Source organism: Stegodyphus dumicola, chromosome 4, assembly GCF_044657685.1.
Source record: "Stegodyphus dumicola isolate Sdum_Otavi_A_Nest chromosome 4, ASM4465768v1".
NCBI lineage: Eukaryota > Metazoa > Arthropoda > Arachnida > Araneae > Eresidae > Stegodyphus > Stegodyphus dumicola.
Window position 1 is genome coordinate 222,113,651 of NC_140771.1, and position 14,893 is coordinate 222,128,543.

Consider the following 14,893-nt stretch of genomic DNA (forward strand, 5'->3'; position numbering starts at 1 on the left):
AGATCTAATAATTTTTTTAAAAAAATTTAATGAAAATTTTCAGGTAGCGATTTTCTAAACAATAATAACATTACAAAACGATCATATTTATTTGATTATAGGATCATTAAATTATTAACATTAAAGTGGATTAGTTATTTTAATAATTCATAAAATTCTGAGCATACACATTTCTAAGCGTAATGAAGGGGGAAAAAAAAGATAAAATAAAATCTAGAAACACTCAAATTTTACATTACGCCCAAAAGGAATCTTTTTTTAAAGTTTTGTGCGTTACCTATATTTATTGAATATCATGTTCTTCGCCCGTAAACCAAATACATTTGAAAACAGCATATCTTTAGAATTTCCGCACTGGAGATAAAACTGTTATTTTCCGTACAATGCTCGCTCTGAACTCGTTGAGTTTGCTAATCAAAAATTCGTTAAAGTTTTACAAAATATGAAATAGATTAAAATAAATTCGAAATTCGGCCGTCCAGATGCCCATGTTTTGTTGGAGAATTACATTATTCAAAATTTGATGGCTCTAGATACTGTCGTTTTTGTCACAGTGCAAGAAACATACATGTATTCATGCAGATTTCTTCATTATTTAATTTCTCTACATATAATACAAGGCGATAATGTTTGGTAACAACAATTTGCAAGGAGACACGGACAATTATAGTAAAACAGCGCAAAATGCAGCTTCGAAACTAACAGCCTTTCTAGGCGACCGCCGCTTTTGGGTTAATAAATTAAATTAACAGTAAATAAAAAAAATCTTATGCAGAACTAAATATAAATTTAAAAAAATAATCACTATAAAATACAAGCAAAATTAATTATTACGGTTAAATACAATTTTAATATTAGAATTAAATGTATAAAAAATTTTAAGGCATCAAAAATGTTTATCACTATGATGTATTATGAAAGATAATTGAAATAAAATTCCTTTATAAAAATTGTGCTATAATACTCATCTATAATTTTAAAAAAGCAGCACAATTTAGAATTTTAAACAAAACTTTCAAAAATTCGTTTTTAAATATTTTAGTACTTTTTACTTATTTGCAACAATAAAAAGCATAAAAATTGCAAGAGAAAATTGCTTGTTTGAAATTTTCTATTAGTTCAGATTTAAAATATTATTTTCTAAAAGAAGTAGTTACAAATTTCCTTACAACATAGGAAAAGCTAAAAAAATATCCAGCCCTGAGAGCATGCAATAGCTTTATAATTATTTGAAACGTTAATTATGCTTGATAAATATGCTAAAGTTTTAAAAATCAATCTCAATTTCAAAAATAAAAATATATATAGAAATTCTAATTTGTGAAATGAGTCGCTACAACCAGCTCTTTCTTAACAATTATACACGCTGCAATAGGCAACCAATGTTAAATTTCTGCAAGTGGTCCCTACTCCTCCGGATGTGATCAAGGTGACAGCCGACAACGCCTCAGACGAGGGAGAAAACCCGTTTGGGTTAGTCTATTTCTTATAAGGTCTATGTACTCCATCCATTCTAACCTCCATGGTTGATTTACTATAAAATCTTAATCTTTTTTCAAATTGTTGTCACCAAATATTTGGGCCCTGCGTTATATTTAAAGAAATTAAATAATGAGGAATCTGCATGAATGTATTCAGGCAGATTTATATATGTTTGTATGTATGTATGTTTCTCGCACCTTGGAAAAACAACGGTACCTGGAGACATCCAGTTTTAAATAACGTAGTCCTCGACTCGAATATGGGCATCTGGAAGCCCAAATTAGGAATTTGTTTTATTACCTATTTAATATTTTGTAGAATTTTAACGAATTTCAGATTAACAAATTCAACGATTTCAAAACGACTAATAGCAACACTGTACGAACAAAATTAAAAACATTTTTATCTCCAGTGCGCGAGACTGTGCATCGGAAATTCTAAAGATATGCTCTTAAATTATTTTGTGATATTACCGTTGAATAGAATTTTATAGTTTAAGTGCGAAGAACACGATATTTAATAAATAAAGGTAACACAAAAAACGTTACAAAAGCCCCTTTGAGCGTAATTTAAAATCTGAATGTTTTCAGATTTGACTTTTATTACTTTTTATTGTTATTGTAAGTTGTGTGTTTGGAGACCAAGGCAGGACGATAATTTGTTTGGCAGGCTAAGAGAATGAGATTAGTCTTTAGATTAAGCCAAATTGATTTTACACGCTTAGGTTAATTTTAATTGAATACAATTAGGTTATAAGTTTTGATTTTTTTATCCTTTCACAGAAAAAAAATTCTTGCTCTACTTAGTAAAATAGTTTAGTCGTAAGGTAAATAAACAAAAATTATTTCAATCTTTCCATTTGGGTTTAAACAGAAATGAGATGTGTATATTTAAACAAATAAAAACTAGTTTTGTTATTCTGATCAAGTTATATAATGTGTAGGTCCAAGCTTCGTTTTCGAAATTCTGTTTTTTCCGAGTGTAATCTCTACTGACGCGGAATGTAATCCTAAAAATCGTGACCAGAAAATTTCCATTTCTAAAGCATTTAAATAAAGTATTATCGTTAACAGATTAAAAAGAAACTTCGAATTTTTCTCCTGTTTCAAATAATAATCTCTCGGTCGCATTTAGAGAAACATAGATTATTATTTAAGCAAAATATTTTGATTTTACTTCTTTCTCCCAGGATATATAAAATAATAAAACGTGTTTACACTCTCCAGAGAGAAAAGAAGAAAGCTGTTTAATCCGTACAATTCCTTAATTTAATCATCGCACGAGATCCTTCAAAAATAAGTATAAAAATCAAAAACAATTGAAAGCAGTTCTTTTAAATTTAAGATATAAACAAAAGGAATACGAATAGGGGAGAAACTAAGATTAATATTGGACGAGGACAGGGGAGGGAAAATCTTCTAAGCTATAATCGTTCAAGGTAATTTAATTCCTTTAAATTTATAGCTCCTAGAAATTACAGAAGAATCTTCGAAATCGCTGATGTCATTCAACAGCAAATGACTGTAACTGAACCAGGTTTTATAATTTAACAGCATATTCAGATATTACGATAATTATAGTCCAACTTAAATTAAATCAAGCTCAGAAACTTTCAGCGATATTTTTAACAGCAGTTTCTCATTAGTTTTTTTAATGCCAAATGGGATGTTAGTCCCGAAAGGGGTATTGATCTCGAAACGGCATTTTGCAACAAATCAATTCAATACATTCTATCACTTTTCAAATTGTTGCTACTAAGTATTATCGTCCAATATAATATTTATAGAAATCAAATAATGAAATTAAAAAATAATATAGAAATTAAATAATACACGTAAGTAAGTTTCTTGCACTGTGAAAATACAACGGTACCTAGAGCCATGAAATTTTTAAATTAAAAAAAAAATTTTTTTTGAGATGATAAGAATACATTTTATTCACTTTTCATCGGACTTGTGCATTTAATTTATTATGAACCCGTACGTTTTTTCCTCTTTCATAATTCAATGAAGTAGTTTTTAGACATTTCACAATTGGTCAATTTGATCACTTTTGCTGAGCTGTTAGAAAATTTACACGATAATTCGTTTCTCCCCACAAACATACCAGTATATTACAATCAGCAACACCCACGACGACAGCAATACGGCTGTGAGATTCAGAAGGGATGGAATAAGTGGAAAGACGAAGATACCCTGACAACCCTTCATAAGAATAAAATTATATAAGATTTAATCTGAACTCGGCAAATGGAAAAACATTAACGCAGCTTCGCCTCGTCGTACGCGTCTATTTCATTTTAGCTGCAAATTGTAATTCAGGTTGTCAGAACTTCTGTTCCTTTTTATGTGTTTAGGAAATATGATGTGTCTTGAATAAGAACAGGGAGGTTACTCATGCTATGTTCAAATATGTGTGGGATAGACAACAAAAGCAGAAAGGATTGACTTTACCCTTTATTCTCTATAAGATTACAGGTGCTACCGCACTTCGGGATACAGAGACCAACCACTTGTCTGAACGTAAAAATATAAAACTACTACTAAAATTTTAAATAAGAGCTAAATTTGAATCAGTTTACAAATGCCTAACGCTAAGGCTAGCCTCTTAAGAGATTACGTATGTGGTATGCACACTGCCGAAACTACAATACGTTTTAAATATCAAGAGGACTAAACCTCTGGCCTTAAAGACAAGCAGCAACTGACTGAAAACTCGCATGTAATGCAGCGGCAAGGCGGTTCACTTCCTCCCTCTCTCTTTTACTCTTGGCAACAATATATTCAAAAGTAACGCCCAAGTATTTAAGTTGCAGATGCAACTTAAATACTTGGGCGTTAGCAAGTACAATTTGCATAAACAGGTTAACGCGTTTAATTTTGGCCGAAGTGGAAAATAAGAAAGGATAGTAAAGTTTTAAAATAAAATAAACGTTAGTAAGATCCTTACAAGGTACTCTAGCAAATAATTTCAGGTTTCCCGTCTCTATCCCTGTGGCAAACTTGGACAGAAGTACTCTCGTAAATGGTGCGCATATTGATCTGTGTGATGATAAGTAGGATAAATGCCTTGTTGAAAAGGTAATTGTCACTTTTTTATTCAACTGCTGCATCGCCAGTTGGTCCAATAAAAAGATACGCCAAATTATGCATCGATATTTGCTGTATCAAGGTATCAGCAAAGGTGTACATATTGAGCATTTCTCAAATATGTCAAAAAAATTGCAAGCATACATCTATTTCAGAGCAATAAAATTTAGTATCTTTTCCCCAATTTAAATAAACTAGGATTATTTGAAATAAGAATGATTAAAACTATTTTACGAATTTATGAATATTGTATAACGGCCATAAGACATTATTCAGTTGTACTTTCACAAATGTGTTTACTTTAGCTCCACTAAAGAAACCTAGTTATCTGGCCTTCCTTTGTTCAATATTTGTGCACCTAATTTTCTGATTTTCTACAGATCGTTACTTTCGCGAAAATATGCGGAAAGTCTCGGAAAGAAATAAACCTGCATAACTGAGAAACTTCAAACAGTGTCTATGATTCATCGATCCAAAGGTGAGAACTTCAAGATAAGCAGTTGTTTCCCTGCCTCTCCTCCATCGAAAACAAAACTAGTATTGCACGGCTTTTATTGACATCCCTTCGCAATATTTTCAGCTCGCTTGGAGAGCATACCAAATTCTACATAGATGATAGTTCTGATGCTAAATTATTCATCATTTCCTTTGGACCACTTTAAACCTTTATATTGGTCGAAAATTTTACGAAGGAGAAGTAGTACGAAGGAGAGTATTTTATGCGTAAATTTGCTTCAATATTCCGTTGAACATTTACTTAAACATGCACAGAAATTACTATTCAGCCGCTGCTTAAAATATATCATTTCTCTTTCAGAGTCAGCTATAAAATACTTCGCTTGTAAAATCCCAGACGTATCCTGGTAAATTCACATGACTTAGATGGGCTAAATTACTTCTCAGCGCAGAAAGCCGGACAACGCTTAACTTCTCAGCACATGGGAAAGGTTGCGCATGTTGTACCACCAGTTGTATACCAGTCGTGCCTTTTAAATAGTAGGTGTCATCTCACTCCAACTGCGCCTCTTTGGGCTAAAACCCAGCTATCCCCTAGTTAACCACATTCTTTCATATCATGTTCGTCTCCCTGCAATATTTGTGAAGAAGATCGTGAAGAAAATATGATTCAGTGCCTAATATGCAAAGGATGGGTACACGACTCATGTGCTAGAGTTGACAAGAAAATGAAAAAATATCTTTGTGATAATTGTTGTAGTTATTTGTATAAGTAAATTAATTGAGAAAAAGAAAGATTTATTATAATTGTCCAATTGTAAACGTAGTACGACTTAAGCTGTAGATGGTACTACATACACTCATGTCCATAAATTACGGATAATTCGAAGCCACGCGGAAATCGAACTCTAAAATAAATATATCACTTGTAAAATCACTACACACATGTTCAAGAATCATATGCAAATTTCAGGAAGTAACCAGATGACGCCGATGGTACGTCACAATGACGAGAGTGTAAGAGAGTGATATATAAGGAATACAGGCAAAGAAGTAAAATTGTTCGCAGGCGCTTTATAAGCATTTCACTGCAATAACCGAATAGTTATGACACAAAGGAGGAATTTGGATGATTTTTTACGTGGTAGTATTATCGGCTGTTTGGAATGTGGGCGCACCCAACTGGAAGTAACAGACGAACTTGGAATTGCCCAGAGTGTCATCTCCAGGCTTTGGCAACGATTCCAAGATGATGGTAATGCGAGTAGACGTTACAGCACAGGTCGCCCCAGAGTTACAACGCCGAATGAGGACCGGTATTTGGCAGTTACTGCCAAAAGAAACAGGCGGAGCACAGCCTCAGACCTGTCTCGTCAGCTCTCTTAAGCCACTGGTACGACAATTTCAACGCAGACGGTGTACAGACGCTTAGGGCAGATTGGTCTAAGATATGCTCGTAAACCTGTCAGATGCGTTCCACTTACTGCAACTCACTGTAGCCTGCGGTTAGTCTGGAGTAGAGAGCATGCATTGTGGACACCGCAACAGTAGGCTTGTGTGATGTTTTTCAACGAGTCCAGGTTTAGCTTGCAGTCTTATTCTCGCCGGACTTTCATATGGAGAGCTCCAGGTACCCGTTACCACCAAGAAAACATCATTGAAAGACACCGTTACGGTGGTGCAGGAGTGCTCGTTTGGGGTGGAATTATTCTGGGTTCCAGAACTGACCTGCATGTTCAGATTGGAACCATGACATGCCAAATCTATCGGGACGTCATTCTGGAACAAAATGTACGTTTGTTTCGGGGCGCCATGGGCGCACAATTTGTGTTTATGGATGACAACGCCCGTCCTCACCGTGCAAACATCGTAAGCGAATGCCTTCAATCGGAGGATATCACCCGTATGGAATGGCCAGCATTCTCACAGGACTGTAATCCAGTAGAGCACGTGTGGGACATGCTTGGCCGACGAGTTGCAGCCCGTCAACCTTCTGCTACATGTCTACCGGAACTTCGGAAAGCATTGCTTTTTGAGTGGTGTAATATCCCCCAAGATCAGATCGATAATTTGATACTCAGCATGCCTTGGCATTGTACGGATTGTATTGCATTGTCTGGGAGACATACAATGTATTAACAATTATACCAAACATTTAATATTGGTTTTTTTTTTTTTGTAAGTAGGTTTTTTTTTTTTTTTTTTTTTTTTTTTTTTTTTTTTTTTTTTTTTTTGTAATTTGCTCCAGGGAGAAAAAATCGCTAATTTTTTTAATAATATACAACATATAGCATCTTTTTTTGCTCTTTACCTTTTGCTTAATAAATAAGCTTTACAAATAATTTAAATTTGTTCTGTTTCTAACTCTTCCTTTGCCTGATTTTGCATTATCCTTAATTTATGGACATGAGTGTAGAATACTGGTTTCTAAGTAGTACCATCTGCAGCTTAAAGTCGTGTTTAAGTTCGTGTTCATAAATGTTATTAATTTTGTCCAAGATAGTAGACTGTATGGAATTCTAGTGTAATAAATATCCGTAACGACAACACAAGATATTATTACCACAAATTTTTAATTTTTTGACAGATCCGATGATTTATACCTATTTTATCTCAGTTGGTGCACCTTAACCCTATAAGGTCGTATCCAATCTTCGAATCATGAAAATCTTACTAAACAACAAAGTCGTTCGATTATTCTTCATTCTGAGGTACAAGATTGGCGAATTTGATAAAATATTTATTTGGCTACAATTATAAAGGCGATAATCAATGAAATATGTTAGCTGTGTTCAACGATGAAACAAATGTGTTGTCAGGATTGTCCAAATGTCTTCAGCGGTGGCTTAACGAAGCTCGTATCAACCAATGATCGACAAGTATTCATGCTAAGACACTGAAACGGAGAAAAATCTGGAAAATGTATTCCATACATACTTTTAAAGCTTATAAAAGGAAGCGGATCTCCTTTTCTAATGCTCGTAAATTCATTCATTTGCCTGTGCTCAGATTTAGTGAAGAGGAAAGATTTCTTTTTATTTTTGTCAGTGTTTGCTGAATATGTAAAAGCTCAGGCTGGTAATTAAGACCCAAAATTACATGAATTTTAAAACATCTAGCGTGAAGAACAAATTCTTAAGGCAGATATCTCGCTTAATTCATATATTTTATTTTGAACGCAAGAACTCTTTTCCATGTCCTTTTCAGCAGGATTTTTTTTTTTGTATTTATTGCTCATAATCTGAAATGTAATTAAGTTAGTCTCTTAATTAGGGATGGATTAAAAATAAAATATGTCAACTTATTATTTAGAAATACTTTTTGTTTTTAAAACCCCCCTTTTTTTTTATCTTTTCCAGAATCTTAAGCTGAATTTGTCCTAAAAGAATTTAGAACATCCTATGATTACTTACTATAGAATAGAAATAGCTAGAGACAAAGCTAGAGCTTAGAAAAAGAATTTAACTATGAATTAATAAAAATATGAAAGATAGAGGACGGCTAAAATATTCGGAAATGTTTTTCTCATAAGAAATTATAGAAAACATATAGACGAATCTTTCATGCGTATGTTGTACATAACTGTATAAGGTGTTTCATTTCTTCCGCCTCCTTAGCATGCCTTCGTGGTGTATTGGTCAGCATACTCGGCGCGTATTCGAGAGGTCCGTTGTTCGACTCCCGACGACAGCATTGCTTATTTTTCATCTCCCCTGCTTTCAGAAAATACCTAATATCTCTACAACTATGCGAAAGAGCATTATATTATCTAGATATAGTACATTACATATAAACTTACGTACAGAAACGTTTCTTACATTATCTAAAGAACCTCTTTTTCTGGTTTTATGGCATTTCAGTGCGGATTTAATTCTGATTTTATTCTGTGTGTTATAACCGGAAGTATGTATTATGTTTAATGATACAGACTTTGATGCTGCGAGCGCTACAAATTCACTTTCCGGACAAATTGGACATGTCCTGCTGTGATCATTAATTAGTTTGTTGATTTCACGAACGTTTCACGCATTAAATTTCCTTCTGGGAACATTCTGTTGCATTTAATTATGTTGCATAGGAACATATGCAGCAGAGCTGAAATAATGCCACTCTCGTACTACTAATGGAGATTCAATCAGTAAAGGCATTACAATTATATATCGATATCAGAGAAATTATTGAAAGACATGTTTACAGTTTTGAATATGTTCATAAAGACTAATTAATTAAGAAATATTTAACCTTTCAAAATGCAGACGGATTATTTATAAACTACAGACAGATTATTAGTAGTTTCAAATTATAATTCTTTTATCTAAAAAAAATTGAAACACTATGTATTATATTACGGAGTGCACATCCTAAGATCCTTTGATTATCATATATATATATATGTGTGTGTGTGTAAAAAAATAAAAGAATATGGAATATATAAGAAAAATAAAGACTATGTTAAAGATTAAATTAGCAATGTAAATTTCCCTTCTCTGTTTTAAAAATAGTAACCTCTCTCTGCACTGCGTCATTTCGAGACTATTCTATGTCATATGATTCTTATGTAATTATGATGATGTAAATGGAACTAAAAATCAACCTGCCAATAGTAATTTTACAGCAGTATTACCTATCCAATCAAAATGCATTGAGAACCAAAACTAACTCTCAAGTTTGATTTAAGATTTCATTCTGAACATTACGCACTTGCTTTCCTCGCTTTGGCGTACCTAGACTGCAGTCTGTCTGCTGCTTCTTTCTTGCTACAAAGTTATCAAAAATGTAAGCCCTTTGGAACAGGCACATTTAATGTGCCGACTTGTGTGTAGCCGTAACATGTTGCTGAAAATAATACTGAAGATTTAATCTGCATTCCCCCCAATTTCCTGGTCATTGCTTCTGAGTTGAATATATTACATATATATATCACATGTTTCTGCGTACATATAATGTCTCATATATGCAGTTGGCATATACACAATCTATACATGTAAATTAAATTGTAAATAGACCAAGCTCTTTTATAATGCTTTTCTCATATGTATTATATTCAGCTTACTGCCCCCTTTTAAAAGTCGTTTTTTTCTCAAAGCTTCCTCTGAGTTTTTCCAGCGTCCCATAACTTTGCAACAACAGTATATTAAATGACCTCTGGAAGTCATCTGTAGGAATTGACTAAAAACGTATAAAAACTTAGACATTATAATAAAATTTTAGAGGTGTTTGTCACCCTTGCATTGAAAATAAAACTCTTCAGGAAATACGAATATAGAATGGTAATTAAAATTAATGGTTAAATTTAAATATATATATCGTTTCCAAATTACTCCATTTATTCTATAGATAAAATGCATAAAATTACAGTTTGTAAAACCAAACTAATGCTTATTTCCAGATACATAAAAATATTTTAAAATCATAAAAATTAATCATTATAATAAAAATCGAATATCGACGATGTTTAATATAGAGGGATAAACCAGTTTTGTTGATTGTATTAAAGGTAAAAATGATAACAATAACGAATACTTTCAATTTAAAATCTCTCAGTTAGTTAGAAAATATTATAATTTTAAATTTCTCTACTGCCTTAGGATGTCCAAGATGTTATATTGAAAAAAAACTATGTTTGTAATTTTAAATACCTTATTCCATTATAACTTAAACTTAACTGACTCACTGTGGTGCCAGATAAATTAACAAAAAAAAATCAAAATCAGATAATTCACATTCAAAAACTATTTCATAATATTCATATATCATTTCGACATTCTTATAAATATTCGTATATCGTATCTATCAATCAATCGTATAGTGGTATAGTACAATTTAACTTTTAGGTTTGCGTTGTGAGTAACCTATGTAAAGGGAAAATCAATAACTCCAAATTCAAGTAAACTCCATGTTTCTTAAAAGCCCCCCGGCTCAAACAAATGGAGGGACATGACAGACCACAGAAACTACTCTAAATTAAACAAATGAAACATAAAATACATATCAAACACATTTATTTATTTCTAGAATATTCAAACATATGATAACTAGGTAAACTGATCAGTCCCCTACAAATTAACCTTAAGATGTAAATTAACATATATATCATTTTAAATCTTATACTCATGTTAGGTGTACTAAATTTTTTTTAACATTACATAACTCACAATTTAGGCGGTTGTACCGTATATTAATATAGTATCATTACTCGGTTACAATTTAAATACAAAAGACAGAAAAAAAATTCACTCACAGGGTCAAGTTCAACTCCTATGCCATCATCGACTGATTAATATGGAGTGCTGATAGTTCAACAGATCGTCCTACTCATTGCGTTGACCATTCGAAGAGATCGAGAATGCCATCATCGACGGATTAATACGGAGTTTTAGAGAGTTCAACAGATCGTCCAGCGTCCAAAGTTTACTCGAGCACCACATTATTCCTGCTGTCCTTTATTCACAAAATCATCGTTAATGGAGGCAGACAGTTCTTGCGAATTTTAAAGATGACTTGGTTGCAACACCATTGAAGCTGTCCTTACAATAAATAAATTCCAGAGCATGGAATGATGAAAACAAAATCGACGCAGCTGGCACAGGCAGAATAAACAGCAATGCACACCTTAGAAGGGTCCTACACGAGTCTCTTTCATTCTGGAAGCCCCGAAACTCACCATAAGCGTAGAGCACCTTTGGAACAAAATCTAATTAGAAAGTCAAAGCCGGTAAAAACAGGAATACAGCATCAGGATGTCAGGATCACCAAGAGAATCTGCCGAACAATTCTTGGGATAAGAGAAATCGAAATTCTTCTGCTGAGCTCTATGCCTTATGCCAACGCAAATTCACGCCAGCTAAAAGCCGAGAGAAAAATCATACCCTCTGCCGGCTGTTCACGCGGCTCGCGAGAAGCAAGACCCGAAGGGTCAAGCTCCCACTTTTTCTCCTCTTACTCTTCTTGTAAATCAGAATCCGAATTAAACTCTAGCCTGGTGCAAGCACCCAGGAAAACTCGGTTTCTCCGCCTCTGTGAGTTCATAGGCTTTCAAAAAAAAATCATAAAATTATATCTTACCAATCCCGGAATTTTATGTTATCTAAATTGAGAAAATGACACACCCATGACGAATCAAACACCAGAAAATCTGACAATGCAATCCGAAAAACATCTGCACTCACATAACGTGAGAAAAAAAATAGACCCCCCAACTAACAAGTGAAACTAAGCTTTTACGAAAATCCAATTACCAGCCACCCCCACTGTCTTGAAGTAATAAAACTGCAAACTTACAAAGCGACAAGAAAACAACTTCCGTTTCACACGCATGAGCTAAAAGGGCGACATTGTTAGTGAAAAGGCCATAAACCAGATGTGTGTCCTCGCAACCGTCTCTCGCCTTTGTTACAATTCCCACTTAAGAACAACGAGTTAAATAAAACCTTAAGAGCTTAAGAATACTTTTTTTTCCCAGATTAAAATACACATGAATACAAATAAAAATATTAGAATAATAATGACTTAAAACACATATTAATAATTGAAATTCTCGACATAACAAAGAGGAATTTATTGAGCTATGGAGTGACAAAACTAAAACTTGACTTCCCTCAAAAATCTTCGATTGAATTTTAAATAGGGTACAGAACGGAATTTTTTACTTTTCTAAAATGAAATTTAATATTCTTCTGCCACATCTACGTGAAACGATGTGTTCAGCTTAAAGTCTTATTAAATTCAAATATCGTTCAACGCTAAAAACTGCTGAAGTCAAGCAGTATCAAAAACGGCACGAATATTTAATTTATTACGTAGAGAAAAATGAGCACATGACATTAAGACGTGATTTTATTTAATGAACTTCTATGTACTTAAAAAGTATATTCTAAAACCATTTCTTTTCATGTGCATATTTCTTACCAAAGAAACTAGAGAGAAAATATTTATTTTTTATATTGTTATTTTGCATTTAATATACGTTGGTGAGAGAAAATCTCGATGATGAAACGGGCTCACGAATGAAAGCAGTTTAAGGAGCGCTAGGCTAAACTGCATATTTCTCAAAAGCTAAATAGCATCTTTCAATTCAAAGTCTGAATAATACTGAGCAAACTGAGGCAGCGTGTGAGACTGATGGCAAATCCCGTGTAAATGTTTGTTTTGCATTATTTCCTTCATGACCTTTTTAAAGTAAACAATAACATTTCAAAAGTACCGTTTCAACCACGGCAAAAATTATGCTAAAACCCTAGTGAGCGATCGATGTAGTTTATATTTTGCAGTTAAAAATGTCATGAAAGTAAAATGCTTTCATCAATCCGAGGAAAGTAATGTTAAGAATGATACATTGAGTATTTTAAACAATATGCCTCAGACTTTCCAACTTCCAAAAGTTTTAATGGGGAAGCGCTACGCACAGATTTTCATGACCCAGATTATGAAACAGAATTCCGGATATGCAAAAGAAATTACTGAAAATATTTCAAATGCGTAATGGAGTTTCATTTTTCCATTTGTACTCGGAATTATTTATATCGCAAAAGGCAAATACTACGAAAACATAAAAAGCCCACGATATTCCTTGTGGCAAGACTACACCTGTCGTTTTCAACAGCCTTGAACACTTTACTGGTGACGGCGCGGTTTAGCTCAGTTCCGTCCCCAATTTTGATGGAGAGCACCCCGGGGGGGACGGGTTCGAGGGTCTCCTACTCCCTCTCCCCCTATAACCTACCCCTCGAGAGGACTTTCGGCTCGCTGCATATTTATACTGCTGTTGTGTTGATGATATCTGACTTAAGTTTATTGATATTTATTTGGGAAAAATAAAAATGAATTTGATTTAATTCTTTGGATTATTAATGTAACTTATTGACATTCTGTTACCTACATTTCACATTTTGGAAAAACCAATGCTTCAATGATTATTTGGTACTTTTCCGTTTTGCCGGCGCAGGCGATAAAGTAGCCAATAATGGTACAACTGGTGCCAAACGGAATATCCTCGCTGGTAACCTTTTACACCTCATTTTCAAAACAAGTAGCAGCCGTTTCTTATCAGATTGATTGTTTCTTTCAATACTGGCATACAATTACAAAGCATTTTTACCAGATAATTCAATTTTATGCTCTAAGGCCACTCGCAGTAATTAAGTCAATTAAGATGCAATCACACCGCTCACCCGAAGGCAAAAATATAGAAAAGGCAAAATCAATGGTTAAATTCATCAATTTCTAATGAGAATGCACTAGCGGAACAGCGCTGCGGTTTTGCATAATATCTATTCGTACGAATTGAAATAATTCTTGCATTTAAACTTGTATTCTAAACTAAGATTAAACTTGAAATTAATATAAATAATTACTGAGAGAATTAGATTTTTGAAGCTTAGTTTACGTGAGATGAGATCACTTGGGGTCACGTGATATGAACCGGCGAATCAGGATGTAGCCGTAGTAAGCGTAGTAAGTTCTTAAATGAATATCTTTTTACAAACTTTTTGGCTTCTTACAAAATTTTAAACAATACTCGTATTAAAATGCTTATGCTTTCAAAATAAAAAATTCTTAGAACTAACATTTCTTAACATTTTTTATGTGTATACGGTACGTGGTCGCCAATAAAGTCTGCTTGGCGAGATTTGCGCCGGCGAAACGGAAAAGTACCGATTATTTTTTCTTCTTTTTATTAAATTTAACCAGGAAGCTTTGTTTTCTTTGTGAAAAGATTCGGGAAAAGTCAAATTCTGCTCTGTCGTTCTCTTTTCAAAGCTTGAATTTCGAAATGAACATTTTAGAAAGAATTTTCTTTGTCTCGGTTGCTAGGAGGTGAATTGGAGCACGTGACAAGAGTCAAGGGTAAATGGTTGTCTTGCGAG

General features: G+C 33.5%; 1 protein-coding gene across 4 annotated transcripts in view; it reads right to left on the minus strand.

Annotated features, from left to right (window-relative positions):
* Positions 1-14,893, minus strand: part of LOC118188535 (leukocyte tyrosine kinase receptor-like) — a 374,636-nt gene that overhangs the window by 88,031 nt on the left and 271,712 nt on the right. The window lies entirely within an intron of this gene.